Raw genomic sequence first — 20,266 nt, 5'->3', positions numbered from 1 at the left:
ACTCCACTCGGAGACATACACCGTCACGCATCACTGAACGATGGGATATGTTGTGAGAAATGCATTATTAGGTGATTTTTGTGGCTGTGCGAACATCATAGAGTGTCCTTACACAAACTTACTTGATATAGCCTACTACCCACCTCAGCAATATGATGTTAATCTTATGGGACCTCTGTCATATATGCAGTCCATCATTGATCAAAATGTTATTTTACAGAGCATGACTATAACTAGTTTCCCCTGGAAAGGTCAGTGTTCCCATGCTAGCTATATTATCATAATGTGTTATTTGAATTATTTTTTAAAAACTGTGCAAAATATATAAGTAACGGAAAGGGTAAAATGATTTATTCAAGAATATATAAAGAGTACCTACAAATCAATAAAAGAAAATAGTCACAAGCTAATAAAAGTGAGCAAAGCAAATGAACAGGCAGTGCATGGAGAAGAAATTTTATGGCCAATTAATACAAAAAGAAGCTTAATGTCGTTAGCAGTCAAGTGAAAAGTAATTAAAACAATAAATGAACATTATTTTTCACCGGATAGATTGCAAAAGCTTTTAAAGTGTTGCAAGAATGTGAGAAACTGGCAGTATCATATAACTTTGAAGAGAGTGTAAGTTAGTAAAACTTTTGCACACTAATTGTCAGTCTCCATCAAAAATTTAAATTTTGTTAGATCTCGTAATTGGATTTCTTGCAAAGTATTTTTTAAGGACATTCAAAAAAGTTAAAGTTTTAAGTATAAAAGTATTCATTGTCACACTTGGTAGAATAGTAAATATAAATGTCCATCAATAGGACAATGGTGAAAGAAATCACGCAAAGGTCCCCCACGGAACAAACACAGTTACTGAAAATGACGAGCTAATGCTACCGGAGCTGACTTGAAAATGTGTATTCACATTACTAGATAGAAAAGCAAATTTTAAGAAACATTTGTGCTTATATGAGCCTATTAATATTCTAAAATACGTAGCACATGTTTATATGTATGCGTATGTAAATGTATAATAATAGGGTAAAATATCCATGAAATGGGAATGTCAGTGGAAGGTGAAGGGGTCTCTCACGGTTTACTCAATAGACATGTGTGTTGACTGAACTCTGCTAGAATCTGTCACGTATTACACAACTAACCAAAGCAAAAATCAGAAAGAAATAAAACACCCTTACCAATGAAGGTTAAACACTCAATGTTTCTATGAGATCTGACCGCATGGACATCGTTAACCATTTAACTCAGAAGAGAAGGATGCAGTGAAGAGCAGAGCCACTTAGAGTTTTCTTCCTTCTTTGTCTTCTCTCTCCTGGTCTCCTCTCTTTCCACAATGTGAGCAATTACAATATGCCAAGAACTAGATATACGTTAAAGAATAATTAAAGACAGTGCCTGCCCTTATGCTGTTTGTAAAATAACATTGAGAAAGAAATTTTTTAAAATTACAATTAGAAAATATCATGCACTCTATACAGGAGCCAAAGATGTTTCAGTAACGGAAACACTGGCAGAACCCTTTTGGGACCAGAGGATCCATAAGGTATCTCTGAGAAGAGAGTGTTTTGGTTTCCTGTGGCTGTCATAAAAACTGCCACAAACCAGGTGTCTGAAAACAACAGGAATTGATTCTCTCACAGTTCTGGAGGCCAGAAGTCCAAAACTGAGGGGTAAGCAGAGCCCCACTCTCTCCAAAGTCTCTAGAAGACAATGCGTTCCTTGCATCTTCCAGCTTCTGGTGGCCGTAGGCTTTCTTTCTGGCCGCATCACTCCATCCTCCACCTCCGTCTCCACACAGTCTTCCCCTCCATGAGTGTCTTCTCTTCTGTGTCTCATAAAGAGATGTATAGTTTGTTTTAGGGCCCTCATCGCGCAATCTTTAACTTAATTGCATCTACAAAGACTCTTTTTCCAAATAAAGTCACACTCACATGTTCTGGAGGCCAGGACAAGGACATATGTTTTGTGGGGCCATCATTAAACTCAGTACAGATGACTTTGGGATTAACAAATATGAGGAATCTAGAAGACAGACATTGTGAAGAGTGTGTGTGAGTGTGCATGCATAATGTATGCCTGTGCTTGGTGAATGCATTCCAAGCAGCTGGAACGCCACCTATGTGGAAGAGGAAGTGGAGACCAGGGAGGAGTCTGCAGCAGCCCAAATGAAAGATGAGGGTACCATGGACCAGGGGGTGTAGTTAACATAATAATAAGAGTGATTGGAGGCATAATGTTGGCAGCCAGACTTCTAATGCTTAAAGATGGAGAGGAAGAGAGAGATGAAACCAACAATGATAGCCAAGTTCCTACCTTGAGCAGTGACATGCGGAATACAAGGGAGACCCAGGTTTTGTGAGAGGGAGAATGGGGGCAATCAAAATTTCACTTTGCACACAAAAATACAAAGATTAGTCTTAGCAAACTAACACACCAGAGGAAAATGTAATTGCAACAGACATGGCAGATGAAGATAAATAGTCAAAATACATTTTTAAAAACCTTCAAATGAATAATGAATGAAACACATTAACAGATAATTCACAAAAGCAAAAATACAAACGATGGATATTATTTGAAAACATATTCAATATCACTCATAAATAAAAGAACTATAAATCAAAATATTTAATATTATCTTACTACATAAGCACAGATCTTTAAAACAGACACAGTCATGACTGGAATGTAACAGAACAAATGGACTCCTTCCTGCACGCACTAATTGTGGTGCTGGGCGCAAACTTTCCAAAAGCAATTTGATGCAATGATTCCATTTTTCGAAATCTTCTTCCAAATACTCAGAAATATAGTCAAGAAATTCTGAACAGAGATATTTGCCTCAACATTATGAAGAATCAGAAAGACCTTTATACCAATATCACAGACACAGTTACGTAAATTATCATATACGTTGAAACATTGTTCAGCATTAAAAGGCATTTTATAAAGAACTTTAAATGAATGGGAACATTGTACAAGGTTTAGCAGAAAGTAGAATATAGACTCTTATATACAAAAAAAAAATGCCCACTGTTTGAGAAGTACATCAGCAAAAGATGGGAAGTAAACCTGACGATATGACACCAATGGTCACGTCATTGTATTTTTCTATGCTTTCCTAATTTCTTTCAATGACAGATGGCAGACCAAAGCAGAGGAAGGAGAAGATTCATGCTTAGAAGCAGGTCTCCACTTAATGACCTGCTGTGGGAATGATTCTTACAACTGGAAATGCTCTGGAAGTGGACCTCTTGCCAGAGTGGTTCTTTTGTTCTTTTCCTCAGTTTTCTTTGGCATCGAAATACTTCACAGAGTCAGGCCTCCAAATCACTCTCAGCCTTCATTCACTGCCCCTTCAGCCTCCACACAAACCGCCCATCCTCTTCAGAACTCTGTGGAGAAAAACAAGTAAATTAACTTCATATCTGAATAAAGCAAACTCTGAAAACCAAAGAACCATTCCCAGTTGAGAAATGATCTTGTCTTTGCAATGTTTCCCACAACTGTTTAACCGGATCCTAAGAATAGCTTATCTCATAGAAAACTTTAAAGTCACTTTGCCTGTCGTCAAAATTGAGAGGAGAGTCTGCCAACTCTGTGGTGTGAGAAGCAATTGTCAAAGCAAAGGCAATATACGCATCCTTCCAATATTGTCCCTTCATAATTGTGGGTGGACCAAGATTCGGCAACAAGATTACTATATAAATCTGAATGCTAGCTGAGTGGTGCGCCCCATGGTACTTACAGTTCCTTTCTTGGAGGCTGTTTTGTGCCGTGAAATTCAATTCTCATTTTTGTATTAGCTTGGTTTCTATGTGTCTCTCAACTAACTCATCTCCAGATCTCCATACAAAACATAAAGCTCCACTCAATACACTAGATCAATTAGGATGCTCTTCAACTCTTAGTTTTCCCTCTTGCTGGTGTAAATGGTCCTCCTTCTCTCATCTGGTCACACCCACAGATCCTTGTCCTGGCCTCTCTCTTCATCATCATCCTAGCAATCCCTGTTACCTTTCTTTTCTATGAACACTCTAGTTCTTGGAACTCACATATTCCTGTTTCTTAGTCTTCATGCTCATCTTGAGCAGCATATCCTATAGCAGTAAATTTCTGACACCTTGCATGTCTAGTAAATGTCTTTACTCTATCCTCATACTTGCTCGATGGTTTCTCTGAATGTTGATGTAAATCGAAGATCAGTTTTTCTCAGAACTGTGAAGGCATTATTCTATTTTTCTGTAGCTTTCAGTGCTGCTGGTTCAAAATCCATTATGTTCTGAAGCCCCTTGCTTTGTAAGTGAATTATTTTTTTCCTCTCAAGGAGCTGTTGGGATCCATGTCTCCAGTGTGTGAAATGCCATGGTAATGTGACTCAGTATGGAGCTTTTTCCTTCCATCGTGTGGATACTTTCAATTTCAGAATCCATGCCTTTCATTTCTGAGCAATGATATTCAAGTGTTTCATGGAAAATGTTCTTCTCTCCTTTTCCTTTGGTTTCTCTGTCTGAAAACCCTAGTACCTGACTTCTGGGCTGAGCCTCTAATTTGATGAAATTTTTTATTATCTGTCTGTTGGTCTTTTTGTTCAACTTTCTGGGAAATCTCCTCAAATTTGTCTTCCATTCCTTCTACAGAATTACTAAGTATTTATTTAGAAAAGTTACTCTTGATTCCTCCTTTAATGCCTCCTGTTTATGCGAACATGTTAGCAGTTGTCTTTGGAGTATTAGCACCACTTCTCTCCTCCCAAAAAGTCCTTTTTGTTTTGATCCAGGAGGACCTCACAACATAAATAACACTCCAAGAATTGTTTTCCTGCCACTTCTTGTGAGAAACAACACAGCAAGTTTGAGAACTGGCCTATCATGTGAGCCCCCTTTCTCATGTGTCTGCTTGCTGATTTACATATTCAGCTCAGTCTTACCCCCAAAGTCCAAAGACGTGCCAGAGACAGCGGTGCTTCTCTCTTGTTGTTGGAACTCACAGTTAGATTGGAAGAGTCACTCACCACTGTCTGGTCGAATTTCCTTAATGAGATTCACACCAAATGCCTTGGATAAACACAACTTACACACTTTGGGCAAAGGGAAGTAGATCAAGTATGGGCTGTGTGGGACTGTGAAGGAATGACTTGTTGAAGTGGAAAACGTGGCTGCTCCCTACTGCCCTGTATTAATGAGGATTGGTATGAAGGGACCTTTAAGAGTAAAAAGAATAAACATCCTCCAGAAAAGACAGAGCCCCTTAGCAACAAAGAATAGCAGTGGATTCAAGATTAGAACAGGAAAGAAATGTCAATACAGGCCCTGTTCTTCTTGATTCTCAATCACCGCTTCTCAGACATTGTGGGCCCAGGCGGATACGCTGACCTGGCTGACCACAGAAAATAAATTAAACCTGACTCCTCAAGCTATTTAGCTTTATTCTCCAGGCTGTGGCGGCCTTTCCTTTTCTGTCTTCATTTTGGTTTGGATCATTGTCAGGGCTCCTTAACCCCTCATAGTGTAGATAAAAGTAATCATAATAAAAGATATCAATTTGAACATTCATGATACACCAGACACTGTGAGCACTATGCTTAAAGAGTTTTGATTGATTCAGAAAATAATCTATTCGAGGTAGATGATATTATATTTATTTTATAAATTATAATTTGAAGCTCAGAGTATTTAAATGACTTACCCATAGTCACACACTTCTGTATGTTTTCCATCTGTTCCAACTTCTCTTTATTTCCATTTCCAAAGCCTCAGCTCTGTCTAATATGGTAAGATAACAAAATCAGAAGATTAATGGGAAATCCCATACCCAATATGGCTGAGAAATCCAAAGAAAACAAGGAGCGTAATGTTTAAAGGGTCACAATTTACCTATTTGCATCCTTCAGACTCTATTTCAGAGGGACTGAAGCTCATTTCACATGACTCTCGCTGGAGCAAAACGCAGAGAATTGGCATTGCAGATTACCCAAGATGATAACTCCCTGTAGACACGAAAGGCTTCTTTATTGGAAGAAATAAAGGGAAAACAACCCAAAATCACAACCCTAGAATTACAACCTTATTCAAAAGCTATAAAGCAGTACCAACTATCTGTTAAATTCACACATACTTAAAAATTCCATAATGACCGTGTTGTGAATACTAACCTCAGAAAATGATCATACTTGTATGTAATGAATACGTTTTCATGCAAAAGGGAAAATAATTGGCACTTTTTTGCAATGAATTAGAATTTATTTCTATGAAGATTTTCCAGACGATTCCTGATTTAAAACAGCTTATCCCACTGCCAGAATATAGCTTAATATTTTTTTTTAAAGAATATGGTTACTATAAGTTTATAAACTGAAGATCTTTCTATCTGCAAAGCACCCCTATGAAGGAAGAGAGACCACTGTTACCACCTTCATTTTAATGCGAAAGAAACAGAGAAAGAAGATAATTGCTCACTTAGATTACTTGCCAGTAAGAACAGAGGAAATAGACCCAGACTTTTCTACTGGCTTCCAGTACTTTTCTGCCAGAGTTCTCCATGCCCACAACATGTAAAGTTGCACTAATAAAAAGAGCTATTGATTTTGGGTTGCAGAATTGATATTATTGCCTTATCCTCACATTAAGCATAAAAATGATAAAAATGTACTTGAGGAAGCTCTTTTCCTTCTGTTCTTCCTTCCTTCTTCTTAGCTTCTAGAGTAACAGAATCAGACACAAGAGTCAGAGAATGAGGAAGCTGTGAGTAGAGGTCATGACTGAGGAAACATGTGGAAAATCTAAAATATTAAAACACTGAAATACCATTTTTCACGCAATTAAATAATTAGTTATAAAAGTGTACATCATAGAACTGAAATAATTTGATCTAAGACATTTTTGTTCTTATTCCTGTTTGAAAATGTGACAAGAGGAGGGCTAATCCACAAGACCCAGAGGTCTCAGGCACAAAACCATGAGCAGTTTCACACGCCGTCTATCAGAGACAGAAACACGCCATCTGACCGTGCTGCTCGCGTCGGCGTCCGCTGTGCAGCTGTCTCTAGAGCACAGCACCCGGGCCAGCCCAGACTGCTCCAGGCCACATTCGGGGAAAGGTCCAAGCTGCTGCCTCCCCCTTCTCCCCAGGCAGCTGCTGAAGCAAAAACAGTCCCACCTCCCCAGGCTCCTGGAATAGGGAGATTGCGTTTCAGCCCAGTGTTCTGTGTAGACACTGATTAACCCTGCTGCATTTCGAGCCGGGATTACATCAATATCTATTGATCAGCAGTCAAAGTGCATTGAGTCTTCCGCTCGGATCAATGCAGCCTGCAGACTGGGCCCCCACCCAGCAGCACCCTTTTCCCTGGCTGCTGACACTCGGCTGTGCTTGTTGGGACTTAGGAGACGCCGCAGGAAGGGGAGCAGGTGAGGTGTTGTGTTGAATACTACAGTTCCGGGAAATTCCTGGTAGAGGATTGATGCTTTCCGGATAACCTCTACTGGTCTGAGCGATGTTAAACAACTTTTACCAAACAGGAACACCGTATGAAACAAAAGTAGAATACTCTGAGCACCATTCCTGGAATGTAAATCACGGTAGCCCTCCAGCCAGGTAGGAATTAACACGGCCAACTCTGAGTCTGAGATCTGTCCAGGATCTGTGACATAATAACCTTTACACAATTTGGTTTCATTCTTGGACTTGACCTTTTACTTTGCTACTTGTCTTGGTGAAATGGTTACCTTTGGTTTATTTGTACTGTGTCTGCCGTTTCTCATTAACAGAAACATTCTTGAGAAGTAACCATTCTTGTATTTTATTTACATTGATCTATTTTTTCTTTTAGTTGTGCCTAAAACAATTAAATGTATTGATATATTTAGGGAATCCACATGGAAACTCACGATTTTTAAAGGAATATTAAACAAGTGTCGTCCAAATAAAATCAATTGCGACCTTGCAAAATTGAGGAGTTAAAATGCTTTAAAACTAAATGAAAGCCAGGAGAAGTGGATATCCCCGTGGAATTGTTGAGGGTCCACTCTGGATGGGGTCCAGTTTCTAGGAAGCAGAGGTTAGCGCTTCCTCTCATTTCCAGAGCCCTCCAGTCTCTTTCTGAGGAGGAGGCGTCCATCCCCTCCGCACACATGGCTACACTTAGCACGGAAGCTCTGAAAGGAGAAGACAGAGTGATCCTGGCTCTCAGATTCAGGCTTTTGTGGTGCTTTTTTCAGAGACCCTGCAGCTGGACCTGAGGCTCGGAAAGGATGGTCTGAGGGGTTCCCCTCCCGCTGCGCTCAGGAGCCCCCCCCCGACACACACACACGCCCCTTTGATGACCTGTGAGTGTCTGGAAGAAGCCCTCCCACGCATCTCTTTCAAAATCATGGCTGCATAAAATGAATTAAACAGTACTGAGCAGCGAGCAGTGCACGCGGAATGACAGGAGAAGTTTGAATAGCGATTTGTCCAACTAAAGCCCACGTGACCTGACCATTAAGTGTGTGTGCATTCACACCAGCATTCACACACACATCACACACACACCACTTACATACACACCATACCACACACCTCTCACACACATACAACACACACCACACCGCATCACGCATACACCCCTGCATGCATTACACATATGTATTCACACACACAGTATTACTCACTATGGGAGAATAATTAAATATATTTTTTAAATATAAAAGTGTTAAAACACATTCAAATAATGTGAGCTATGTTTCCAAATACTGTTCCATATAGATGTGAAATTTTAATATGTGCATGTGTGTTCTTTCAATGGTATGATCAGATATGTTCATTATTAAAAGGACGCTCATCTCAGAGAGGTCCTGTGTGGAGTTTCTACAAAGGGCCTAGGAATCTAAGGTCCTTCTAGTAAATTTGGAAAATATATGCATTCCAAAATTCAAATGGAATCTAAAAAGGGAGGTTAGTTTTATTTAAAGTAAATATTTTATTTAATGGAAGTACAATATATGTTCTAGATTTATGTACATGCACACTGAGTAGATAAATTAATTTGAATAACAGCAGATTTCGTTAAGAAAATGCTTGGATTATTTGCACATTAATTTGTTAGATTTTTAAGGTTATAGCATGCATTTTGCTTGGAAAAAACCGTAAAATCTGGAACAAACTTGCAATATTCCTGAGCCTGGCTTAATTCCACATATAATTTGTCAATTCTAGATTGGTCCAAACCAGAGTCTTCCAATTTTTTCAAAGGGTCAGGGGCCAGCCTGGGTTTTCTGGAGTCCAGACAGTAATATCACAGCTACGGAAAACCTCTTAGAGCTGTTGGTGCCAGAACAAAAGCCGCTCCCTGTTGGGCCCCTTCCTTTCTCCCCTCTTTCCTTGTTTCCCTCTATCTTCCCTCCAATTCTTCCTTCCGCCCTCCCTTCCCTCCTTTCTTGTCCCTCCTATTCATCTGTACCTGCAGAACCAAGAGTATTTCCTAGTAAATAGAATTCACTCATTATGTCAGCTGAATGAAAAATCATCCCATTCCTTTATTCCTTTACTCCAGGAACATGTAGATTATCACTTACTGTGAGCCATATACTATACTGTGTCCCTGAGATACACAGATAATTCCTTCATGGTCCCTGCTTTTGAGAAATGCACAGCCTCCAGAAGCACATGGGCAAGCCATGGCCACTTACTCGACGTTACACCCAAAGTGGATCCTTTCACCCTCTCAACATGTTCTTCCTCTCTACAGCGAAGTTATTTTTCAGTAATAATCATTATTTAATTGATTTGTTCATTAGTTTTAAAACAACTAAAAATTAAGAAAAAGTTCCAATTTTACTTCTTTTAATTTTTATTTTTTTATTTTTTTATTTTTGCAGTAACATTGGATTATAAACATTATATAGCTTTCAGGTGTACATTGTAATATATTTTGAATTCTGTGTAGATTATATCACGTTCACCACCCAAAAACTAATTATAAATATATCATTCAAATTTAATGAAATATTTATTATATGATCAAAAATTTGAATTTACAAACTAAAACCTCATGGCTTTCAGTTAGCAGTGTTTCACTGTTTTAAACTTTAGACACAGACTTAAAACTCCAGTGATAGTATAGAATGGCAGAGTTGAAGGAACTGAGATTCTGTTTATTTATCTGTAAAACCACTGAGTTATGATTGTCTATTTCAAAAGTACTATTTAAATATGGGAATGTGTATTAAATACGGGAAAGCGGAGTAACACAGGGTTGGTGATAAGAACTGCTCCTAAAGTGAACACCAACAATTCCGATTTCTTAAGAATTTATTCCCAAACAAACCTATGTAGCTGAGTCCGTGTGTGATGGGGGGTAACTATATAACTGAGAGTTCTCTAAATTAACTTCTTGTGGACTATGATGTTTATTAAAGGATAAGTTATAAAAATGGGCCAGTTTGAAGTTTACAGATATATTATTAAAGCTCAACAATAGCCAGAGCGGTTGTTTACAGCTTAGACCAACAAATATATTATTTGTCAGAGAGGCATATTTTATCGCTGACTTTCTTTAGAATTGCCAGCGCATTTTGATAATGAAAAGAAGACTGAAAGTTTTATTACTGTTTTGAACGTTCTGTAGACAATGCCTGCACTGCCTTAAAACCTGTTCTGATTGCCCCAAACTTGGTATGCCACCCCAAACAAGGGAACACAGAACCACAAAATAATATTATTTAATGCTAGCAAGGCTAACAGTCCCTTAGAGTCACTGCCATCTTTAAATATGGGGCTGGGAATCAGGAAAAAAGAGAGGTTTTCGAGGGTATGTCCCCAGGGAGGACAAGGGCATATGATACCATCTTCTTCCCAACCACACCTGCAGGGGTCTGTCTGGAATCCGAGCTCACCCGGGTGATTTGGCCGGTTTTATATGCACACACAGCATGTGGGTGGGTCCAGGCCATGGAGAACCGTGCCGCTCAATTCCAAGGACCGAATGAAGTTGTGGAACCGTCCACACTAATCTCATCCTTAGGGGTCTAATGAAAACTCTTGAGGGGGCTTAATTTTGTTCCATGTACTTAGAGATGATCCAAAAATACTCAGTGATATGAGGATATTACGCTACAAACTGCATGGTGGACAAATCTTCTATATGATTACAATGTTGCTAGGCACTGTTCTAGCTGCTTTCTCTCCGGTAACATTTTATATCCCCAATAACCCTATGAAGTAGGTACTCTCCGTATCTTCACTTGCAGATCAGAAAACTGACGCACCGAGAGGCCAAATAACTTGTGCAAGCTCACACAGCGTGCAAATGTCTGAGCCAGAATTCAAACTAAGGAGTCTGGCTCCAGAGTTGGTTCTTGACCAGCATCCTCTGCCATCCCCTAGCGCCCTGAGGTCACCACCAGACATCGCCTTAAATTATCATGTGGAGAAAACGGTGCAAGACACCTAATCTCACGAAATGAAAATTATGTTTGCAGTTAAATTACTTAAGTTTATTATTCATTTCCTTATTTTTAGTGTCTAGTATAAAATCCCTTTAACTGTGTAAATGAGTTTTCTGAATGAAATTTTCATCTAGAGGAAGGAAATGACATTTTTGAGTCCCTACCATGTTGCAGGTACCAAGCCAAGAGATTTCCATATGTTGCTGCCCTTAATTATTATCTTGTAAGACAGATATTTTGAATCCCTCCTTTTTTCTGTTAGGAAAATCAAGACGCAAAAAAGGTAAGTGATTTGCACAGGGTTTCAATAGGTAGTAAGAAATAGAAATTACTCAAGAAACTAAACTCAGTTCTTTCTGAAAAAAAAAATTCAGTTGTTCTGTCATCTCATTGCTCTGGAGTTCAAAGATACAGACTGGAGCCACGCTGGTCATGATCATCATTTCTCTCCAAAACCTGGATACTGAAGCTGCCCCACCCTCAGCCTCCTCATAAAAGAAGCAGCATCAGCTATTATTTAAGACACCACTGCTGACTGGAAACAATTGAAAGGTCACTCTTGGGTGGCCCACCTGCAAGCTGGCAGGTGACCAAGGAGGTGTTCCAATACGAAGGGCTTTGCCCCCGAGGTCCTATAGTCATGAGTTAGGTCAATCAGATGGGAACTTTCTGGATCCTACACTGGAGAATGCAAAGAGAATTCACCAATTCATAGCAAAAGGGAAGTGATGCACCCAAGTAAGGAAAGATGCCATGAAAATGACAGCATGTGAGTTGAGAGAAAACCCTCAGGCAGCAGGAAGTTCCCAGGCTGCCCGACCTGGAAGCTTTCCCAGTTCCTGATCCCGCCCATGGCTATCCTTCTAATTCTCTTTCTTATCCTATGTACTTATGGTGATTTTTTAAATTAAGAAAACAACAAGTTTGTGGCAACTTACTTTTCTGTATTTTGCACAACATGTTTACTTAATAACAGTTCCTAATTAGTTTTCAAATCAAAATGCATTCCTAAAACAATTTTCATTCTTATAACATTAGCCATAGAATGATTTCTCAAGGTTACACAGCCTGAAGGCTGTGTGTCAAAACTGAAAACACTGCATTTGAAGTCTGAAGACTCTGAATTCTGATATCATCTCTGTAACTTCCACCTGTGCAGGTTATTTAAGAAAACACCCATATATTTTCTGAAGTTCTGCCTCTCATCTAAAAAGAGAGGACAGTATATATGTTCTAGCTAGCACACAGAAGTGAAAAAAGAATGTCAAAATTTGTGTAAAAGTTCTTTATACATGGTAAATTTATCAAAATAAAAATTTGTTCTATCATCTGCAAAAACACAATTATAATCATATAGAACAAGATGGGGCAAAAATACAGTTCAGAAACTCAGAAACGCCTTCCCTGACTAAGTAAAGTATGAGTTGGAGTGTGCAGGATAGACATCCAAGAATGAAGGGGTGAGAAGAGAATTCCAGACGTGGACCAGCAGACACAAAGGTCCTGTGTGGGAGCCACAGCGGGCTGGCATCAGCTGAGACTAGCTTAAGAGAGCTAATGATGAAATTGTCAGGAATCTTGCAAGCCAGTTGTTAAACACAGCCATTGTTAAAAAATAATTACAATCAAATGAATTATATTAAAAACAAAGATGATAAACACTCAAAACTCACTTCCCAATTATTTTTCTATAGTTTAGTATCATGTATTTTCCTTAGATTGTTTACATCTGTTGTGTTTGTATGGTGGAAATACTATACAATGGGTGACTATGTGTGTTTCCCAATTCTGCCTTCAGTGGTGTTACACTGGCAGATTAAAATCAGCCTTGACGGGAGTATTTGCATCATAAAAACAGGTAAACTCTACAAATAGGGCCTGATTTATAGTCCAGATTTAAGATTAGGTTGATTGTCTAGATTTAAGAAAGTGATGGAAAACATCTTAATAATGCTGATGCAATTTATAAGTGTGTACATCTACAGCTGCTACATTGTGAGTAGCACAAAAAATTGCAGCCATATTCTTCCAATAATTGAAAAACCTTGTTCAGCAAAGAAGTCACCCTTTGGAGTGAATGGAAGAGAGGAGTTCCAAGAGAAATCTTTGGTGTTTTACTTGTTAATTAAAGTAAAACACCAACCAACATTCGTGTTGTAACTACATTCATTTGTCAACGTTGTGAGCAACTTCTTTGCTGAATCAGACAGTAATCAAACATTTATTGAAGTTCTGATTTTGTTAAATTATAGTTTGACTGCATCCGTAGGCTGATGATGAATACAGGAGTTTGGCAAATATCGGTGAACACATTCTGGGAGAAGCAATTGACAAAGTGGAAGTTGCAACAAAGAATATTGTGTATTTTACTTATACACATACACAGTTTTTTTTTCCAGAGAGCTAGTCATTAAACATTTAGCAGAACACCATTGGGTAGGAGATCAACTTTTATCATGCTGCAATAGAAGAGCAGGAAGACAGACATTATGAAAGAAATAGAGAGAGAGAAAGGGAGACAAGGAGGAGAGATGACACTGGTAGGAACCAGTTCCTAGGGGGAAGGTTTACCCTAAGAACTTTGGAAAGCTATTAAAAGATTTTAAGCAATGAGAGGTAGTTATCAAATTTTTGCTTTAAAAATATTTCTGAGTACACCTAGAAATAGGTTGGAGGAGGGCAAGAGAGCATGAGGAAGGATGAGTTGTCAGGTATTTCAGTATTCCAAAAGACAGATATGGTAGCAGGAAATAGATGCTGGCAGAAAAATTTAAGCTGTATTAGTCAGGGTATGTAAAGCTCAGATGCTGTAACAGCTAACTCCAAAATATTCATTGGATTATTAAAATAAAGGCTTCTTGCTCCCTCGCAGTAGGGCAATGAAAGGTTTGTCAGGCAGTTGCCACGTGATGACTCAGGCAAGAGGCTTCCCACTGAGTGGATCCACCAACCTGTAGAATCTCCTTGTGCTGCCCATAATCTAGACCACAAAACAGGGAGATGAGAGTGCGAAAGATAAAGTAAGTGGCCAGAAGTGGCTCAAATGTCACTGCCCCAACTAATCACATCGTCTTACATGGAGACAAGGACATGGGGAAGTGCAGCCTTCTTCCATGCCCAGAAGAGAAATAAAATGACTTCTCTCTGCTCAACTTCCCTCTGTAAATGTCTCATTTCCTGACAGCTAAGAGACCTTCAAATATTTGTTGAATGAATGCACAAAGATGAATCTTTCAACTTCTGCATTCTAGAGTTCACTAGAGAAACAGCAAGACTGGTCCTGGGGAGCTTACATTAGGAGCCAAACCTTAGGTGAAGATACAATGAGTTTTGATTGTAAAATATCCCTCTTGCTCCACTGGAGCAGCAAGGCAAAAAGCTGTTCCTTGGCTTGTCTCGTGGGAGCATGGTGCAAAGATGGGCCTGTTCAGCACAGGCTGCATTTTCCACTGGCTGCATACCTCTGGGCACGTGATGCATATTACCAATAGGATTTCTGTAATTTCACTGAAATCAGAAAATACATTAATTGGTACTTCCTAGACGCTGTAGATTCCTAGGTGATGGGTAGAGTAAAGTCCTGTCTAAATAAATTAACAAATAAATACATATTTTACTTTTATATTTCTTCTAAGCAACATAAAATTTAGTTGGCAAATGGTCTTTATCCAATTAAAAAAAAATAAGTACTAGTTTAAAAAACATCAGCAATGAATGTATCAATAGAGACAAACTACTGTGTCCTCGTGTACATAATGCTTTGTGGAGACACAGCAAAATTCAGAATTTTCATGACCCTTCTTCACCAAAAACAAAAGACGCACTTCCTTTTGTCTTCCAGATGTCTTCCACAAATCTGCCTTTCTCAGTTCCCTGCATCATTTCCATCACTTCCTCTCTATGGCCCTATTTCTAGCCTACCTCAAAATTAGTCTACATGCAGATTTTTTTAGTGCAAGCCTTAACCTTATGCCTTCTTCCTTTTTCCATATTCCTCACTTGTATTCAGTCATCCGCAGGATATACAGTTCTATGCACAGCCTCCAAGGCTGTCGGAGAGTAGACCCCACACAGCTGTCTGGCAGCACTAACTGCCCCGCCCTCTTTATCCTCCAAATATGCAGAGCTACCGCTGGTTTGCTCACGGTTCTGGGTCACTGGATACATCTTTCTGCCTACTGGAAATATTTACTTATCTGCCTGATAAACAACAAACTCCTATTCTACTTTCAAGCCTCAGTTTAAGTTTCTGATGACTTCACGGATTTCTCCAGGCTGATTTCCATAATCTCTCGTCACCTACTGCACTCACAAACTTTCATCAGAGCAACCACACTACTAAATAGTTCAGTGTTTAAATGCATGTCTGACACTACTGCACTGTTCAGCACCCCCAGGGCAGGGACTGCGTCTTTTTTACCCCTGGATTCCTGGTTCCTAACACACGCCTGGCACATAGTTCATGCTTCATGAATGTTCATCGTGGGAAAGAAGGTCTCTAAGACTGAGGGGTCCATCTTTGGTGTATGGACCACCCACCTGGTAAGCATCTCCTTGGTGTTGCCCACCAGCTCAGAACTTCACTGTAACCCAGTGTAACTTCACTCCTCTCCCCTGTTCTCTGGGACACACATTAGGAACAACAGTCTGTTTTCATGCTGTATCAATCAGGGCATGGAACTCAGCTCCTTAGAATTTGCTAGAAAGAATCAACATACCAAATTTAGCAAGGAGTGAAGACGTTATAGAAGATTCTGTAAGGGTGCTAGAAAGAGAGGTTTACACTGAAAATGTTTTCTAAAAAAAACCCTAAAATTCCCTTTTAACTAATTTCTATTTCCCCGAGCTGCTTCTACTTCTGTAGGGGCGCCACCCCTTGTTACTTGCTCTCCTCCTCCAGAATTGCCCTCCCAGTTGCACATGCTCCAAGGAACCTGAAAGGTGACCTCCCCTTGGGTTAGATCTGGCCCCAGGGTGATCAACTGTCCTGACTGGCAGGGATTGGGGCTTCCAAAGATATGGGACCTTCAGAGCTAAAACTGGGAGAGTCCAGGTCAAACTGAGAGGATTGATCACCCAGGGGGTCCTGAGAAGCAGACGCCAAGATGGGGATAAATATGCAAGGATTTTATTATGGGGAACATTTGTGGAGAAAAAAAAAAAGTGAATTGGGAGCTGGAAAAGGCTGGGAGAGTCTCAGACAGTGAAGCTAGCCAGGAATCTCGGGACTGGGAGCTCCAGAGCTCAGATCTGCCTGAGGAATGGTCCTGGAAAGAAGGGAGGAAGGGAGGAGATGAGAAGGGATTGCAGGTTTTACACAAGTCCTTGCTCTTCCCACTACACTCTGCCTCCCAGCTCCTGACTCTCCCTCAAATGAAACAAGATAAGAACCAGGAAGCTCAGATAAAACCTTGCCCAGGGCTGTCAGAGCCTAGTCCTCTGGTCTCTCTCTGCTCTAAGAGATAAGCTCAGAGTGGGACAGTAACCAGATTTCCACCCGTTCTTCAAGTCAGGAGTAAAATATCCACTGCAAATGGAAAACACAGGATTGGAGGGAAGGGAGCCTCTTTTCCAGAAAACTCTCCAGCAGAGATAGCTTTAGGGCCCTTTCCAGCTTTCAGAATAGCAATATAGATCAATTTTGATGAGAAGTCCAAGAAAAGTTACTGATTACCACTATGGTGAAGAATTTATTCATTCCAAAGTGAGTTAAATGTATATCCAAGGCTTTTTCACACCCTGCAATGGTTAGCTTTATGTGTCAACGTGGCTGGACTATGGTGCCCAATTGTTCAATCAAACAGTAGTCTCGGTGTCACTGTGAAGGCATTTCGTCAAACTGGTTAAAATCTACAATCAGTTCGCTGCAAGTAAAGGAGATTTTCGGTAATGATGTAAGTGGGCTTCCTCTAATATGTTGAAAGGGCTGAAGAGCAAAAACTGGACTTTCACACCAAAAAATAAACTCTGCCTCAAGACTGCAGTGTCAACTCTTGCCTGAATTTTCAGCCACAGGCTGACTCTACAGATTTTAGACTTTCCACTCCCCCGTAATCATCGTGAGCCAATTCTGTGAAACAAATCTCTTAGTGTGCATGCATGTGGGTGTGTGTAGACTACAGTAATGGTAGATTTCACATCGGGGTAAAACATAATATTTAAAAAATAGTTTTAAAAAACACACTTAAATCCTGCCCCCAAAGTTACTAAAATCAACATTCAGGGAATTTTAGATATTAAAGCAAGAAAGACGCTCAGGAGCAACCAGAACAAGCCCGTCACTCTAAGCAAGTGAAATTATGTAACTGCTATGTCACCTCTGACACCACGCCTGGTCAGTCCTACAGTCCCACAGCTAACGATGTAGTACTGAGGGCATAGCCTGAAGCGTCCACAGATGTATGATTGAAATAGGACAGAATGGCCCCATCTCTCTGTCAGTAACAGAATTCATCGAGTCCCCGCTAGTCAGAAAGACTGTCCCAGAAAGATTTCTGTTCAGCAGAAGAGAGTTCAGTGGGACCTTCTAGGCTCTAGTTACAAACACATTGCTACTGATTATTGATAGTGATCAATCTTTGATACAGGATTAACATTATCACGGCATTACCATGAGGCCAAACTCAGATTATCTCCCTTTTCAAATAAATTTATCATCAGTAAACAAGATTTATGTTGCAAATTCCTCTGCCCAGACAATAGTAATTTTGCATCTCATTAACGTTTCTTTCTTCCTACTTGACAAACGCTTAGAGACTATTCAGGCTGCTATAACAAAATACCATAGACTGGGTAGCTTATAAACAAAAGAAATTTATTTCTCACTGTTTTGGAGGCTAGGAAGTCCAAGATCATGGTGCCGGCACGTCTAGTGACTGATGAGAGCCTGCTTCCTGGCTCAAAGACCGCCTTCTTCTCGCTGTCCTCACATCGTGGAAGGGCTGAGGGAGCTCTCTGGGAGCTCCTTTAGAAGGGCACTAATCCCATCATGAGGACTCCACCTTCATGACCTGACCACCTCCCAAAGCCCCACCTCCTAATACCCGCACACTGGGGGTAAGGTTCTCAACATACGGATTTTGGAGGGACGCAAACATTCAGTCTATAGCAGAGACCATCAAAAAATCAAACCTTTGAATACACAACGATGGCAATAAACTGAGACGCAAATTGATTTTGTGTATGCAGTTAGTCACCTTAAATGATTTCATTGTGTTGCTTCCAAAGCAGTCCTCAGACAGAGCCAGGATCAGGGCCTGCCAGGAGAGCTCCTCGGAGCTGACCTCCAGTTTCCTAATACTGCTGGAGGCACGATGCACTCCTGATTCTGTTGGAGTTGTTCCACATGAGTTACACACAGCTCTGCAGAGGAGGCTCAGTCCCCAGAGCCACCAGGAGAAAATCAGAGTAGCTTTCAGAATAACAAAGATTCTTTTATCTGGCAAAATCCTCACTCCACAAGGGCAGTATCCTTAGCACTACCCTATCTAAAGGGAGCTTTGAGACAGCTTGGATTCCAACTCTGTGTGGGAGAATGCTGTGTCATCTCTGATTCTGTAATGATATTCCGAAGTTTCCACATCCTCTGCCATTAAAGAAACATTACACCCTCTAACTGTGTCTGTTGGCCTCTTTCCATCAACCATGTTACCATCCGAATGTGACAACCACACAGTTGATGCTATGGGGGACTGTTAGCAAAATATTTCTAAAGAGCTGTATTTGAGTGCTTTCGATGAAATTCTAACAGGCAGATGTTTTGGTTCACTGTCTTTGGTCTGTTTCACCTGTAAGTCAATCTCGTCAGTAGTTGGCATTTGCACGTTCAGACTCAGATCATTCATGTCTTCTGTTAGCATCTCTAAGTTCTATTAAGTTTTTTAACTTTTTGCAGATGTTATCTCTGCTTTTCTGAGAAGTGGTAAACCCAGTGGTTAGTGATGCATAAAGATATGCTGAGGAGGCAAAAAGCAAATTGACTATGAATGAGGAGCCGTCCAGGCAGAGTGAGACCATCCCGTCCACAACAAATTCTGATGAAGGAGAAGTGGAGACACATGGCAACCGTGTTTGTCTCATTTGGTGCCTGACCCCGACATATTGAAAAGCAGGTGTGGTATGGTGGAAAGAGCACTAGGCTTCCAATCATGAGATCTGATCAGGAGACTTTGAAACACAATTAATCTCAGTTTTCTCATCTATAAAATGGAAATGATACCAACCCTGTAGGGTTGTCGTGGGGAAATGAACAAAGCCTTTGTACAACGTTGAGTTTATATACAAGATGACACTTTATTATGATTTTTATTGTTAATAAAAGCACATTTGCAGTAACCTCAATTTGTCACCTGATGCTTCCTTTCTACTTCAGACACATCCTTTCTCACTGCCCACGTTCATTCCCAAAATGCCGAAGTTACAGAATTCCCATAGCTAACATTTGGGAGGAGTGTGTCCTGTCCCTGGTAGGGAGAAACACAAAGCACTTGAGCTCATCTTTCCCCATCTGTAGGAATGCCTTTCTGAAGAGTCTGGATTTTTTACAGCAGTTTCCCTAAGAAAGTCTGGAAAAGTTTGAAGTAGAAAACAACAAAGCTGAAGAAAATATTGAAATCTACCAAAAGAAAACAGTGCAAGCAGGAGCAAAGTGAGGAAGCCCAGCGCCCTGAGGTTTTAAATATGCCATTGCAGCTTTAGATGCAACAAGGAATCTCCCTACCATCAGAAGGATTACATTTTTCCTATTTCTTTTCCCTCCTTGCCCTTTCTTTCTTTTTTCTTTCTTTCTTTCTCTTTTTCTTTCTTCCTTCCTTTCTTCCTTCCTTTCTTTCTTTCCC

General features: G+C 40.1%; 1 long non-coding RNA gene across 3 annotated transcripts; it reads right to left on the bottom strand.

Moving 5' to 3' along the window:
- Positions 1–357: 357 nt before the first annotated feature.
- Positions 358–18,797, bottom strand: LOC139045613 (uncharacterized). Of its 3 annotated transcripts, XR_011504315.1 has the most exons (5): positions 7,011–8,111; positions 6,655–6,701; positions 5,880–5,992; positions 5,692–5,768; positions 358–3,398 (listed from the first exon to the last, which is right to left on the bottom strand). It is a non-coding gene; the product is annotated as an uncharacterized lncRNA (long non-coding RNA). The 3 variants fall into 3 exon arrangements; XR_011504317.1 differs by lacking the exon at positions 6,655–6,701 and having other exon boundaries at positions 7,011–8,109; XR_011504316.1 differs by lacking the exons at positions 6,655–6,701; positions 7,011–8,111 and adding an exon at positions 18,255–18,797 and having other exon boundaries at positions 359–3,398.
- Positions 18,798–20,266: the final 1,469 nt, after the last annotated feature.

Source organism: Equus asinus, chromosome 6 (genome assembly GCF_041296235.1).
Source record: "Equus asinus isolate D_3611 breed Donkey chromosome 6, EquAss-T2T_v2, whole genome shotgun sequence".
Classification (NCBI taxonomy): domain Eukaryota; kingdom Metazoa; phylum Chordata; class Mammalia; order Perissodactyla; family Equidae; genus Equus; species Equus asinus.
Note: the sequence above shows the minus strand (reverse complement) of the source record. Positions and strands in the feature narration are given on the sequence as shown.